The 13,750-nt window shown below is 43.8% G+C and overlaps 1 long non-coding RNA gene across 1 annotated transcript; it reads left to right on the top strand.

Annotated features, from left to right (window-relative positions):
* Positions 1-1,772: 1,772 nt before the first annotated feature.
* LOC143842262 (uncharacterized) lies at positions 1,773-13,445 on the top strand. The gene is made up of 4 exons (XR_013233043.1): positions 1,773-1,896; positions 7,250-7,404; positions 8,371-8,495; positions 12,376-13,445. It is a non-coding gene; the product is annotated as an uncharacterized LOC143842262 (long non-coding RNA).
* Positions 13,446-13,750: the final 305 nt, after the last annotated feature.

Here is a 13,750-nt window from a genome sequence, read left to right as displayed (position 1 = left end):
AAATTAGGAGGCATCACTCTTGCTCTCTGCTTGGCATTTGACAAACCTCCCCTTTGCTGTATCACATGTTCTCCTCTAACAATAGACAAAAAACAACTATGAAATGCAGAAACTGGCCAGGTCATGGGGGAGGGGAGAGGCTTCCAAAATGCTGCAGTAGTTCCACAATGGGGAGATCTAAGACCCAACAAGAAGTCAGACTTTTCAATGAATCTTACACAATTTGGTGACACATCACAAGTAGGATACCCATACTGTATGAATGTACTGTATGAATGATCCTCAGCAATACTCATTAAAGCAGGGGTAGTCAACCTGTGGTCCTCCAGATGTTCATGGACTACAATTCCCATGAGCCCATGCCAACAAACGCAGGACCACAGGTTGACTACCCCTGCTTTAAACTATTTATGTGTAGTGTGACTTTTTTTTTGTCATCTGAGATTTTTTGTATTACGTAAAATGAATGAGAGCAAGGATCTCAGTTTAGCTCACTCTCAAAAATGTGAGTAGAAGAGTTGGTCCTCATATCCTGCTCTTCTCTACTTGAAGGAGTCTCAAGCAGCTTACAATTGCCTTCCTTTTCCTCTCCCCACAACAGGCACCCTGTGAGGTAGGTGAGGCTGAGAGAGCCCTGATTTTACTGCTCAATCAGAACAGCTCTCTCAGTGCGGTGGTAAGCCCAAGGTCACCCACCTGGCTTCATGTGGGGGAGTGGGGAATTGTTTAGACATTTAAGACCACAGCTGTGATCAAATTGCATCTTGATGATCAGGTTGTTCACTCCATTGTGAACTTTTGAGGAGTTGTTGTTCTTCTTGTTGTTTTTGTTAGTTGCGAAGTCATGTCCAACCCGCTGCGACCCCATGGACAATGATCCTCCAAGCCTTCCTGACCTCTATCATTCCCTGGAGTCCATTTAAGCTTGCACTGACTGTTTCAGTGACTCAATCCAGCCACCTCATTCTCTCTCGTCCCCTTCTTCTTTTGCCCTCAATCGCTCCCAGCATTAGGCTCTTCTCCAGGGAGTCCTTCCTTCTCATGAGATGGCCAAAGTATTTGAGTTTCATCTTCATCTTGAGGAGTAGGATAGCAAATACAGGAAATACAATTTGGGATATGGTCAAGTTGATTTATCTACTTGCAGTTATGTTGTATTTCCACATTCACAAGACTGAGTATCTTATGAGGACTTAGATGTCCCATGAGATCCAACCTACTGGTGATATACTACTGTAGCAATGCATACATGAATTATACATTCTATTGGCATAAGGGATGTTCTCCTGACACCATAGCCTCTCAGGCAAAACTAATGTGCCTTGCATTAAAGAAATGCAGCTGCATGAAGTAGCAGGATACGGTCTTCCATCTGAATTGTTTATGACAGCAATATTATCCAATGCAGTGCTTTTAAATCAGGTTTAGTTCTATTGTCTAGGTAGCCTTAAGAACACTAAAGTGTGGTTGCGAGCAAAATATATATAAAAATATCTGGGTCTATACTTGAATTGAGCAACTAAAGATAACAGGGTATCTGTAAGATGATATCCCCCATTTTTCCCGCAGAGCAATGCCGTTTTAAGCAGAGAAGATAAACTTGATAGAATTCCTCCAGGGTTTTTTACAAATCCTCTAAAATCCTGTCGACATGTGCACTGGTGTGACATCCACAGAGGCCGTAAGCAGGGATGATACAGCGATGTGGGCTTGCTATCTGATTACGCTGAGTGGATTCACCGAAAATGATTGGATGGAGTCATGACTTGTGATGCAATTGCCCTTTCCTCAAGCAGAGCTACTTCTTAAGAGCTAGGCTTCTTGATAGCTTTTTCCAGCATTCATGAGGATTGGGAGAGGGTGGCACGTACCTCCCCCCGGCTGAAAGTAGGAGGGGTAAGTGTGTGTGTCTGTGTATGTGTGTGAACAATAAAGAGCTGGAACATACCTAGAACAGGACAGAAAGACTGCCTTGGGATTAGGGCATGTCCAACATGCTGCTTTTTATTTCTTTTTATTTGCAAATGCTGTTTAGAGCCTTTTTGTTCCATCTATGTTTTATGAGGGCGTTTCTTATTTGTTTCTGACTTTGCATGTCCATTTGTGCAACAATGACAATAAAAATTGAACACATTGAGTCAGGAAAAAAAATCAACGCAAAGAAACAGAAAATAGTGCAAAAATTGAACTTGCATAAGGGAGAAATGATATTTAAAGGGATTTTTTATTTTGGTGGTAGTGGCCAGTAATTCTCTCTCTCTCTCTCTCTCTCTCTCTCTCTCTCTCTCTCTGGGGTCTGATGGGGAGCAACGGAAGTGCTGCCCTGTAAAAAATGCTTCTCTGCTGAACTCCACATAAATATCTCTCTAGCAAAACTCATACAGATACCATAAGTCTCTAGTACTTCCGCATCTAAATGCGGAGCTACCTCAGTTGCAACTGTAATGCCACTGTGGTTAAATGTCCTGTTGTTACCTATGTTACATTATGATTATTGTTGACGATGCCGTGTTGTTAATTGACAGAGTTATTGAACTATGTTGTATTGTATAACAAAGTTTATGTTCCCTGTAAACCGCCCTGAGCCACAAGAAGGGTGGTATATAAATGTGAATGAATGAATGAATGAATGAATGAATGAAACTTGATCCAGTAGCACTAACAATGGGACCACTTACCTCTGGTGGAAATGAAGAGATGGTAACCATGAATATACTACAGCTATTTTCATTGCCCGGCTTGTTCTACTTGAAGCATTTGTCCAACATGAAAGTAAGTGTGTTGTGTTTCTCATCTGAATATAAGAAGAGCCCTATTGGATCAAATGAATCATCCATCTAGTCCAGCATCCTGTCTCACACAACAGCCAACAAGTTTCTCTAGAGGGCCAACAACAGGGTGCAGTAGCCAAGACGTTCCCCTGATATTGTCTCCTGGCTCTAGGATTCAGAGGCTTTGAATGTAGAGGTTCCCCTCAGTCACCATGACTAGCAGCCATTGACAAGCTTATCCTCCATGAATCTATCTAGTCCCCCTTTAAAGTTGTTTATTCCTGTGGCCATCACCACTTCCTCCGGCTGTGAATTCCACATTTTAATCACTCTGTGTGAAGTAGTATTTCCATTTGTCTGTCCTGAACCCACTGCCCATCAGCTTCATTGGATGCTCTCAAAATCTAGTCCAGGGGTAATCAAACTATAGCTCTCCAGATGTCCAAGGACTACAATTCCCATGAGCCCCTGCAAATTGTAGTCCATGGACATTTGGAGGTCCGCAGTTTGACTACCCCCGGTTGGGAAAGGGAGAAACATTTCTCTTTTGTCAACTCTCTCTCCACCGCATACATAATTTTATAAACCTCTATCATCTCCCTCCCCTTTCGTTGCCTCTTCTCTAAACTGAATAATTCCAGACTCTTCATACTTTTCTCATAGGGAAGCTGTTCCAATCCCTTCATCGTCTTAGTTGCTCTCCTCTGTACTTTTTCCAGCTCTGCGAGGTCCTTGTTGCGATATGTGGACCAGAACTGTACACAGTATTCCATATGAGGCTGTCCCATAGATCTCCCTTCCCAATCTGCAAATGCAGAAAATTAATATGCATAATTATCCTGAGTGACTTTGAGGACATCAGGGTTTTTTTTCAACTGCTATTTCGCATCTGAGTTAATTCTACCTCTTCTCAGGGACTATCAATGCTTGGTGAATCTACGGCACCAATTTCACTTTTCTCTAACTCCCCATAAAAATGTACGTCCGAACAAAAGTGGTATGTTAGAAAGAATATGTTCTTGATTTTCAAAGATCAAGCCTTACAATCTCCTAGCAAAGCAAATCTAAAATGCCTGGGTGGAGATAAGGAGCTCCCAGGACCCGTGGAACTAAATATTAGCAAAGTTTTGAGGCTTGCGGACAAGGTGTATGGCACTGCTGAAAACGGAACTCTCCGTGTCAATACGCCTTTCGGCATGATGAGTTTCTATGTGGCAAGAGAAAATATTTGCTCAAACTGTTTGCACTCTGGCGATTCTGTGCATTCCACTTCCAAATGTTCCTGCTTACATCTAGGGACTATTAAACACATTTCCCAAACAAAGCATGTTTCACACAGAGGTTCTATATTTATAATCGCTGCAGACTCTGTGCATGGTTTATTTTTACTTCCTGATCTCTTTTATTATGAGAATTAGAGCTCTGAATGAATTATTTCTGGCAGGTGTGTGAGAGAGCGTTAGGATGGTGTGCAGGCTCTCAAGTTTCTACTGAACAGTTTTCTGCATTTCAGGGTTTTAGTCATGGGAGACGGGGAACTGTGCCTACTCCCTAGGAGATTCTGAGTTCTTTCTCTGAATTCAGAGCTTTCTTTTTGAATAAAAAGTAAATCTTTAGGATGTCAGGAACTTCTCCCGGACGTTAGGCCAAAAATTCTTTTGAATTAATTTCAACGCATTGGTTCTGGCCCGACTCTCTGAACCTGAGACTTATAACACACAAAGCAAATGTTCTACCACTTACTCATGGCCCTTCCCCAAGCACCAGCTGATGTAGGTTAGAGGCTAAGAGTAGGGATGCCAGTCCCTAGGTGAGACCTGGGATCTCTTGGAACTAAATCATCTCCAGACTAAAGATATCAGATCCTCTTGAGAAAATGGCTGCTTTGGAGGGAGGACTCCATAATATTATAGTCCACTGAGGTCTCTCCTTGCCCCAAATCCTAACGACCCCTGGCTCCACCCCCAAAGTCTTCAGGTATCTCCCAACCCAAAGCTAGCAACCCTAGCTAAGAACTCTGAGAAGCTGCTGGTTCAAATATTGTCTCAGCCATACATTACTGCAGGGCCTTGGACAGCTGTCTTCTTCCTGTGTTGTGTGCTCAGGATTACAATGCCTAATTCCAAGAATCCTCTGCACATCTTGGTACAATTTGCTGCTATCGTATTAATTCCCTGTGCCTTGAGCAGAATGTGAAGCCATCATTTCACTTGAGCGTATTCTGTAATTATACATTCTGCTCCAGCTTTAAAACATAGTGTATTGCATCAAGCAAAGCTCCGGGAACAGCCCTAATGACAGGATGAGAGCCATTCTGGGAGTCCAGGGATGAGTCAAGCTGGAGGCACATGTCCTGCAATCTGCATCATGAAATGTCAAAGATTTGGGGCCGTAGACTATCTGTAGCAATTTTGGAGAATTAAAGGTGTTTTTTTGGGGGGGGTGGGGGTGGGGGGTAGCTATGCACTGTGTGTATGTTCATCCCATTTTTCTCCCTCGCAGGCAGATGGTGCAGATTATTGGAGAATTTGAGAAATGTGCCAAAATTGTTTGACTGGAGGCAACTGTAGAGGGAAGGCAACATGACTGGCCAACTGTGGCTCTCCAGATTTCATGAACTACAATTCCCATGGTGCTGGCATGATAAAACCATAGAGTTTCTTGCCATTCCTAGAGTTACCCTACATTATGTCAATGCCAGATTCCTATTTTTAAGAATTTTTCTCTTTTTGCCATAGTGGGTACCCTGGAACCTCTAGAGTGGGATTATGTAGGCATTGCACATATCATCATCTACAGTGAACCCACTAGGAACACTGCAAAAAGCATTGCTAACTGTGCACATTTGCATGTCCAGGTGCAGGTCCTGCAGACATGTTACCACAGCTTAGCACAGCTAGAGGGTTCAAATTTTTGATCATCTGCAAAGGACTGTTGAAGCCTTTCAGTGCTGGTACAGCTTGGCTGAAATCAATTAAACTTGATGAAGACCTTTTCTGTCCCTGCAGTGGATTTTGCAGTTATACTTATTGAGAAGCCCATCTGCACAAATCAAAGATGTTATCAGTATACCATTGGGAGGCATCTCATTGATTGAACTGAATTTATAATTTATGAATTGGAATTATAATACTGATCATGGTAATTTATTACTTCTGGTGGGAAGGTCCTTAATGTAAAACTGGAAATGTTTAAAGGACCACTATAAAAGACTACAACCAGTCTCCTTTTGAAGGAGAATATGGGCTTTCTCGTAAACCCTTTTCTTTGCTGCAAAACTTTTTTTTTTCTGGCTAAAGACTAGGGCTGAATCTGCACTTACTTTGTTTATTCTGTTGTGGATCCTGCTGAATCCAAATTGATTTTAACTTGGGTCTTCTTCTCCCCCCCCCCCCCATTGAAACAGAAAAGTGTTCTGCATGTGGTTAGGGAAGCTCAGAAGGGGAGGGGGGAGCCATGCGCAGCAGGATCCTCTTTCTTTCTTTTCTTGAATGGGGGGGGGGGGAGGGAGGATTGGAGACAGCAGAGGAGGGAGAAAAAAAAGAAGAGGCAAATCTCTACTGAGAGAAATTTAGGCTTATGGAGCTTCTGCTGAGAAACTTTAGGGCTTCGCCTTTAAGGCAAGATAGGGCTTCCCCTTTAAGCCTGGAAACCAGGAACTGATGCCCTAGCCAATCAGGGCTTCTCTACCATGGAGTTCAGGAATAAATTCGAAACGGGCAAAACTCCGCATGCTTTCTCATGCTTTCTCATGCTTTCTCAATCCGATTCTTCAAATATTGAGGGTTATATTCAGTCTAGGATATTGCAGGATAAAAGTTGGGTCACTCCGGATCAATCATGTTTGTTGCAGAGGGAAAATTTAAATTGGACAAAATCAAAATGGAAATCGCATTCAGTGGAGATGGCAGGGACTGAATCGACCTGGGTTTGGAACAAAAGCTCCGTGCAAACTACACCTAGGTGTCCCCCATGATGCTTGATATGTCTGAGTGGATGCAAATGCATCGGGACACCGTGCCTACAAAGATATAGATTTATATGTAACATCCTTAGTAAGTTGTAATTTCTGAAGTCCCATGAATATTATGAATGTATATTCCTCAAGTGAAGGGTCAAACTAGACATCATGGCATCTAGTCCAATCCATAAATGCCACCCCCATTTTAAAGAGGTTTTAAAATGCCACCAGAGCCCGCAGCATGGTAATCTGAGATGCCTTTTCAAGAGTCCAAAAGTCTGAATCCCCGCCTACCTGACCTGGATAGATCAGGCAAGCCTGATCCTATCAGCTCTTGGAATCTAACACTTGGAAGAGTGACCTCCAAGGAATACCAGGGTCATGATGCAGGGACAGGCAATGGCAAGCCTTCTCCAAATGTCTCTTGCCTGGAGGTCTTCAGTCTCTCCCAGTTTATATTAAAGACATGCCATACCATAAATAAATAAATAATAATGTACCCCCTTCTACCCTGCAGCTGTTTTGGCACCAGAAAGGAGGAAGGAAGGAAGAAGAGGGTCTCAATCCCCTCACTCTATGGGCCCTTGCAGCATTTTTAGCCTTCTTTAAAATGATAGCAGCAGTTTCCACAGCTCAGACTCATGGACACCTTCACATCTAATTCAGCCCAAGGTAGGTTTGGCCCTGTACAATACCTGAGCAGACTGCCATGACAAACTCCAGCCTGCAGCCCAGCATGAAACCTCCAGTGCGTAAACGGTCCAGAAGGCCTCAACCTCTATGCCCTTTTGTTGGCTACTGTGTATGTGTAAGACAGGATGGTTGGCCACTGTGTAAGACAGGATGCTAGCCAAGATGGACTCTTTGTTTGGTCCAGCAGGGATCTTATGGGAGTCAAATTGTTAACCAGAAGCATGTCTTAAAGCCCATGCTTGAGCTGCTGATGCAGGCGATATTCAGTCAAAGAGGCCAAGCTGTTTGTCTGGTCCATGTTCCTGTCTGCAAAAGATTATCTAGCATTCATGTAAGCACACTCAACTGATATGGAGCAATGAGGCCAAAAGCTTTTTAATCTGGTGTCCCTCCCTCTTGCTTGGGATGCTGGGCAGCTAATGTTTTATTTGTGCCAGAAACTGTACGGTTGTAAATGATGCATTTGTGTCTCATAGGCAATGCCTGAGCAGAAGAGCTGATTAAGATGGACAGATCTGTTGCAAACCCATTAACAAAACTGGACATGATGCAGAGAGGCCAGGAAGGACCCTGTTAACTCCTTGCTTGTGATAATATAGGGGCATATTTAGCTATACGTGATATTATAGTTCTGTGATTGCCTTTCCCAATGACAGGGTAGCAGGTTCTGTTGAATGCATTCCAGGTACTGATACTCAATGAAACCTGGGGTAGAAGAGGACAATTCTCTAACTGTTTCTTATATAGGAGTAGACAAAAGTAGGACAAATACTATCTTATAAAAAGTTTTGGTTATTATTTGTATCACAATGAAGCCATTATTGCTGTAGCCCTTTTATGACATGGCTTACCCATGTGTTCTGTGAGCTTTACAGCCATGCAGAGATATGTGCGCAGTTAGCACACTGATTAAATAGGAAATGTCTTTGTATTTTGTGTATGCAGCTTTTGTACATGCAAAATGAACACTGGATTTTCCAGGATTCCTACTGAAACTATGTGCTGAGGCACAATGTGTGCATCACCCACTTCAAACAATATGGCGGCAGTGATTCTCAGGAATACCACAGGTACTTTGAACTCCTTATATTCATGATTCCCAGCCTGTCACTATAAATGAACATTAACATATGAAAGGTGTTTTATAGCTCTGTGATTAATATATTTCTGAGCTCCAAGTTAACCGCCTAATTTTTTTTTTTACTAGTTCCCAATTTTATATTTATGGAGCCTCGTCATCCATTTTCACTTTATAGGAATCTCAGCTTTCAGTTTCACCTTCCTGCTTATCCCCATTTAGATTTGGAGCCCGGTCACATTGTGAAAGGCAGCCGCTTGTAGCTGGAGGACTGAAGGTCCGTTTCAGCAGGAACCACATGCGTCTCCTGTAATGGCAGACTTCCTCTCTGGTTATTGGTTTTATAAACGTGGGAGAACACTGTCAGCTGGTGGTACTTGAGAGGATCCAGCAGTCCTCAAAGACAAAGTAGAAGCACCATGAATTACCAGTCTCTATTCAATCTCTTGAATGGTTTGATACAATAGAACAGGAAAGATATATGAACCCAATTTCAGATTCAGCAGTTATCTTAAGTGGAAGATTCTCGCAGATGGAGCTGCATACTTATTTACCAATCTATCCTTGGTTTATTTTGTTTCTTGACACCCCTCCCCCCACCCAGTTGTTCTTGTATTTTCCTGCCACAATGTGTTTACTTGTGTATTGCCATTAACTTGATTTAACCTTTCCGTCCTCTGCAGCATTCTCTTGAAGCACCATTACATTAAATTGGTCGTCTCCTCAGAGCTATTCCACTCACTTCAGGGCTTCAACAGCAATTTCCGGCACTGAATCTCATATGATGTCATTGCGGACATTTCCTACCTCTGTCTTCCCCTGCACCTAGAATTAAATGGATGGGATGTTATTCACATATAAATCCCCGCAGTGGCTATTTGGTTAGCATAAGAATGAAGACGAAAGTGTAGAGACAGAAAATTATAATGGGTAGTTAACACAGCATGCAACATAATAACAGGAAGAGTGTGGAGAGAGTCCAAGAGAGAGATCACTTCTAGGAAGAAAACAAGTTGGAACCTGTCATTTTTTTTAAAATCACTCTGGACGTCCTTCTAGATAGGAAAGGAGGATTATCTTAAATCATTCTGGATGTTCAAATATATCGGTATTGGCTGTAGGCCTTCTTACACTAGCGTCAGAGCATAAGAGTCAATAAAGTTTGTTCCCTAAACTCATTCAAAATGCTCATTGTAAATTTATTCACTGGCATGAACAGATGCTACTTTAAATGGTTGGTTGGGTAAGTGAGGATATAGCCAGGCCTGCCCATCTGGCATCCTACCAAGCAAGGACCATCAGCCTGGTAGGAAAGTCAATCAGGGGTCTGGTAAGGATCCTGATTTTCTGACCTGTTAGGGGCTAAAAAACACAATGATATCAAATGTTTGGCAGGCCACAGCTAATGGATGACAGGCATAGCCAATAAGTTTCTAGTTGATGTTAGATTTCTATGTCAACTAAAATGGTCTATTCTAATTGGAGACTTGTTCCCATTACCTTCTCCAAGAGGCAATATGCCTCAAAAAGGGTATATTTTGAATATATCTGTGCAGGAGTAAATTAAGCCTACATCAGGATATGTCCTTGCTTTACTCCAGTTCAGCCTTTCTCAACTTTTCTACCATTGAGAAAACCCTGAGAGAGCCAGCTTGGTGTAGTGGTTAGAAGTGCAGATTTATAATCTGGCGAGCTGGGTTTAATTCCCCACTCCCTCACATGCAGTCATCTGGGTGACCTTGGGCTCACTACAGCACTGATAAAGCTGTTCCGACCAAGCAGTAATATCAGGGCTCTCTCAGCCCCACCTACCTCACAGGGTGTCTGTTGTGGGGAGAGGAAAGGGAAGGCAAATGTAAGCCACTTTGAGACTCCTTCGGGTAGAGAAAAGTAGCATATAAGAACCAACTTCTTCTTCTTCTTGATTAAAGAAACCCCAAGCATGGTATGAACATGCAGAATATGGCTGGGAAGAGTAGCTGTGTACACACACACACACCCCTCCAGGTCCATCATTGGCCATTTTGAGAGGGAGGCTGGGTTGACATGACAATATGTGGCCATATCACCCAATAAATGTTTAACAAATTTTAAAAAATATATTAAAAATTAACTCCCCCCTGTTCAGGAAACCCTACCAGGGTCATCAAGAAACTCCAGGGTTTTGCAAAACCCTCCTTGAGAAAGCCTGGTCTAGCTGCTTACCATTTAACAAGCCAGATTTCATTCTGAATACTGAAAGAGCATTAAGCCAAAATAGTACTTGAGAGTCACTATCAATAAGAATGGACAACTCAGAAAGAATCAACATAATTCTGCAGCAGAACAAGAAAGACCCAGATGAACTTCAACATGAAGCTCACTGGGTGATCTTGTACAAGCCATTCTCTTTGACGTTCTTTTCTATGTTTTTTCATGTTTCGGTCTAACCGGGTATCTGTAAAAATAAAATGGAAGGCATTACAATTATGCACGGGGACCTGCACTCCTTGGGGCAAGGGTAGGATAAAGTGTAACAGCGGCCATGCTAGATGGACCAGTAATCTGGCTTCATGGATGGTCATTTCAGGAGTCTGTATGAGGAGGGCAACAGCCTAATACAGGTATGAGGGGCTTTGGTTAAGCATCGACTGTTGTATTTGATTGCTGCTCTCATTTTTGTTTCTTCTTACTTTGCCATTAAAGGCATGGTAATGTAGGCATGGTAATGTGTTAATGCTTCTCAGTAATCTGGCCTGCAGCACAGGTAGGTTCCAGGAAGACAATGGTGTTAGAAATTTCACCGCCATTAGATTTTTCACCGCCATTATTGGTTTATGTATTGGGGTTTTATGGGGTTTTATGTGGTTTGAATTTTTTAATGTAAATTGCCATGAGCCAGCTGGGCCGAGAGTGGTAGTCAATAAATAAATGGTGGTACCAAAAAGACTGAAATTAAAATTTGCTGTTTGTGGTTGTAATGCTGCCTACTAGCATCCTGTATCTGCTCTTCAGAATGCTTACATATCACCTATCCATAGAAAATATACCCAATGCAAATCCTAGCGGGAGAGAAGATTCTGGATGGAATGCAGACAAATAAGATGCATTAAAATCAGTGAGACTTAGTTAAAACCACAAGCCTTTAAATGATGGTTGAAGCCAGGAAAATAACATCTAAAATATTGGCCTCCTTGCTTGAAAATCCATCTACCTCGCTAAACCTGTGAACATTGACTAGCCTCCTTTGTAAGGGCATAAAGGTAAAGGTAAAGGTATCCCCTGTGCAAGCACCGAGTCATGTCTGACCCTTGGGGTGACGCCCTCCAGCGTTTTCATGGCAGACTCAATACGGGGTGGTTTGCCAGTGCCTTCCCCAGTCATTACCGTTTACCCCCCAGCAAGCTGGGTACTCATTTTACCGACCTCGGAAGGATGGAAGGCTGAGTCGACCTTGAGCCGGCTGCTGGGATTGAACTCCCAGCCTCATGGGCAAAGCTTTCAGACGGCTGCCTTACCACTCTGCGCCACAAGAGGCTCTTTGTAAGGGCATATATATACAGAAATAGAAGAGGCAGTTTTTGAATGGTTTTTAATTAATTTGTTGAAATATTTTACTATATCTATTTAAGGTACTGCTTATATTTGTTTTGAGCTGCCACCTATTTTCCACATTCAGGTTGAGCTTTCCTAACCGATGGCCACATTTAGTGCTAGATATTGGTTCTATTAGTATTGTTGTTATTGTTGTTATATTTATAGACTGACAGCCTGGGATACCTGTCATACACCTAGAAACTGAGAGGAAGTGGACAAAGAACAGAATTCCTTGGATACCACTCAGTTAGTTCTGATTGACTTGAAACTTTCATATCGTTTTTTTTTTTTTTTAGGTTGCCACAGCAACTCCCAGTCACGTTGACAAGTTGTGGGCTTACAATTGGTATGCAGTGTGAGTCGCGCGTTCACCTGCTAGTGTCGCCATGGCAACATGATGGTCTCTTCACACTGATAATAACCTGGGAACACCATTTTTATACTCTTTTCTCTAGCTCTTCCTGTTGGCTTGTTTAAGAAAAGGTTTCATAAAGAAAAATAAGAGTGGAAGAATGTGTCCTAGGCAACAGAACTACCTCCACATGGGATAATGTAGAAGAATGAGCCCAGCTGTATGTTTCTCACACATCCTTGCGCTCTCAAAGGAAAACTCACACATACAAAATGTAACCCCGTGTTTCAGATGATTCATTCCTTTCCTTTCTTCTCCGTGGTATTCTCAGTCTTAAAAAAAATGGGCCCACCATGATTTGGGTTCGATGCTACTGTTTGGGCTGAGGGTTTCTTGAGAGAAGACCCTAGAAGGGTAACTAGAAGCCCAGACATCCAGTCCTTGTGCTTTATTTACTCTGAAAACGGTTGTTTGCCAGGGTAGATGCTGACTGTGCCTGAAAGGATGTTCCTGATGACCTTCAACAAAAGCCATAGACACCTGCAGTTCACTAAACAAGCTACATATTCCTGTAAATGCAGCATTTCTGTCAACACACTTAAAAAAAAAAGTTCAAAAATGACATTTTCTGTTCCCAATTCATGTGTTACCATCTGCTTCATCTTAACACCGCCCGTGGCGCCGCGGGCGCCATCTTAACACCGCCCGTGGCGCCGCGGGCGCCACGGACTAAATAAAAGGGTAAGGGGTTCTGGGGCGGGATGTGTCCGTGATGAGGAAGGGTCCGGATTGGACCCATCCTCCGGACAGACAATCGGAGGGACCAATTGGCAGGCGCACAGCGCCTGCCGATTGGTGCCTCCGATTCCCAGCCCCAGCAACTGCGAGCCGCGCGCAGCGCGGCTCGCAGTTGCTCCCTTTGCCGCCGGAGGGAAGCCGCACCGGAGGGAAGCAGGGAAGGAGGCATGGCGAGTCTCACCTGAAGGCTGGAGGCGGCCCCTTAGAGCAGTGGTCCCCAACCTGCAGCCTGCGGCCCGGTGCCAGGCCGCGAAGGCCATGGCGCCGGGCCGCAGCTCCCTCTCCCCGCCCCCCCCCGCAGTAAAAAACTTCCCAGGCCGCAAGCTTGCGGCCCGGGAAGCTACTTACTGCGGGAGGGCGGGGAGAAGGAATCGGGGCCGGGCTGCGCCCGTGCAGGCCACGCCTGCGCGGCCCGATCCGCAGGCGCGGCCCGCGGGTGCGGCCCGATCCGCGGGCGTGATTCGCGGGCGCGGCTTCCGGACGCGGCCCGATCCGCGGGTGCGGCTCGCGGGCGTGGCCGG

The sequence above is a fragment of the Paroedura picta genome, chromosome 7 (genome assembly GCF_049243985.1).
Source record: "Paroedura picta isolate Pp20150507F chromosome 7, Ppicta_v3.0, whole genome shotgun sequence".
NCBI lineage: Eukaryota > Metazoa > Chordata > Lepidosauria > Squamata > Gekkonidae > Paroedura > Paroedura picta.
The sequence above is the reverse complement of the archived record's forward strand: the minus strand, read 5'-3'. Positions and strand labels throughout refer to the sequence as shown.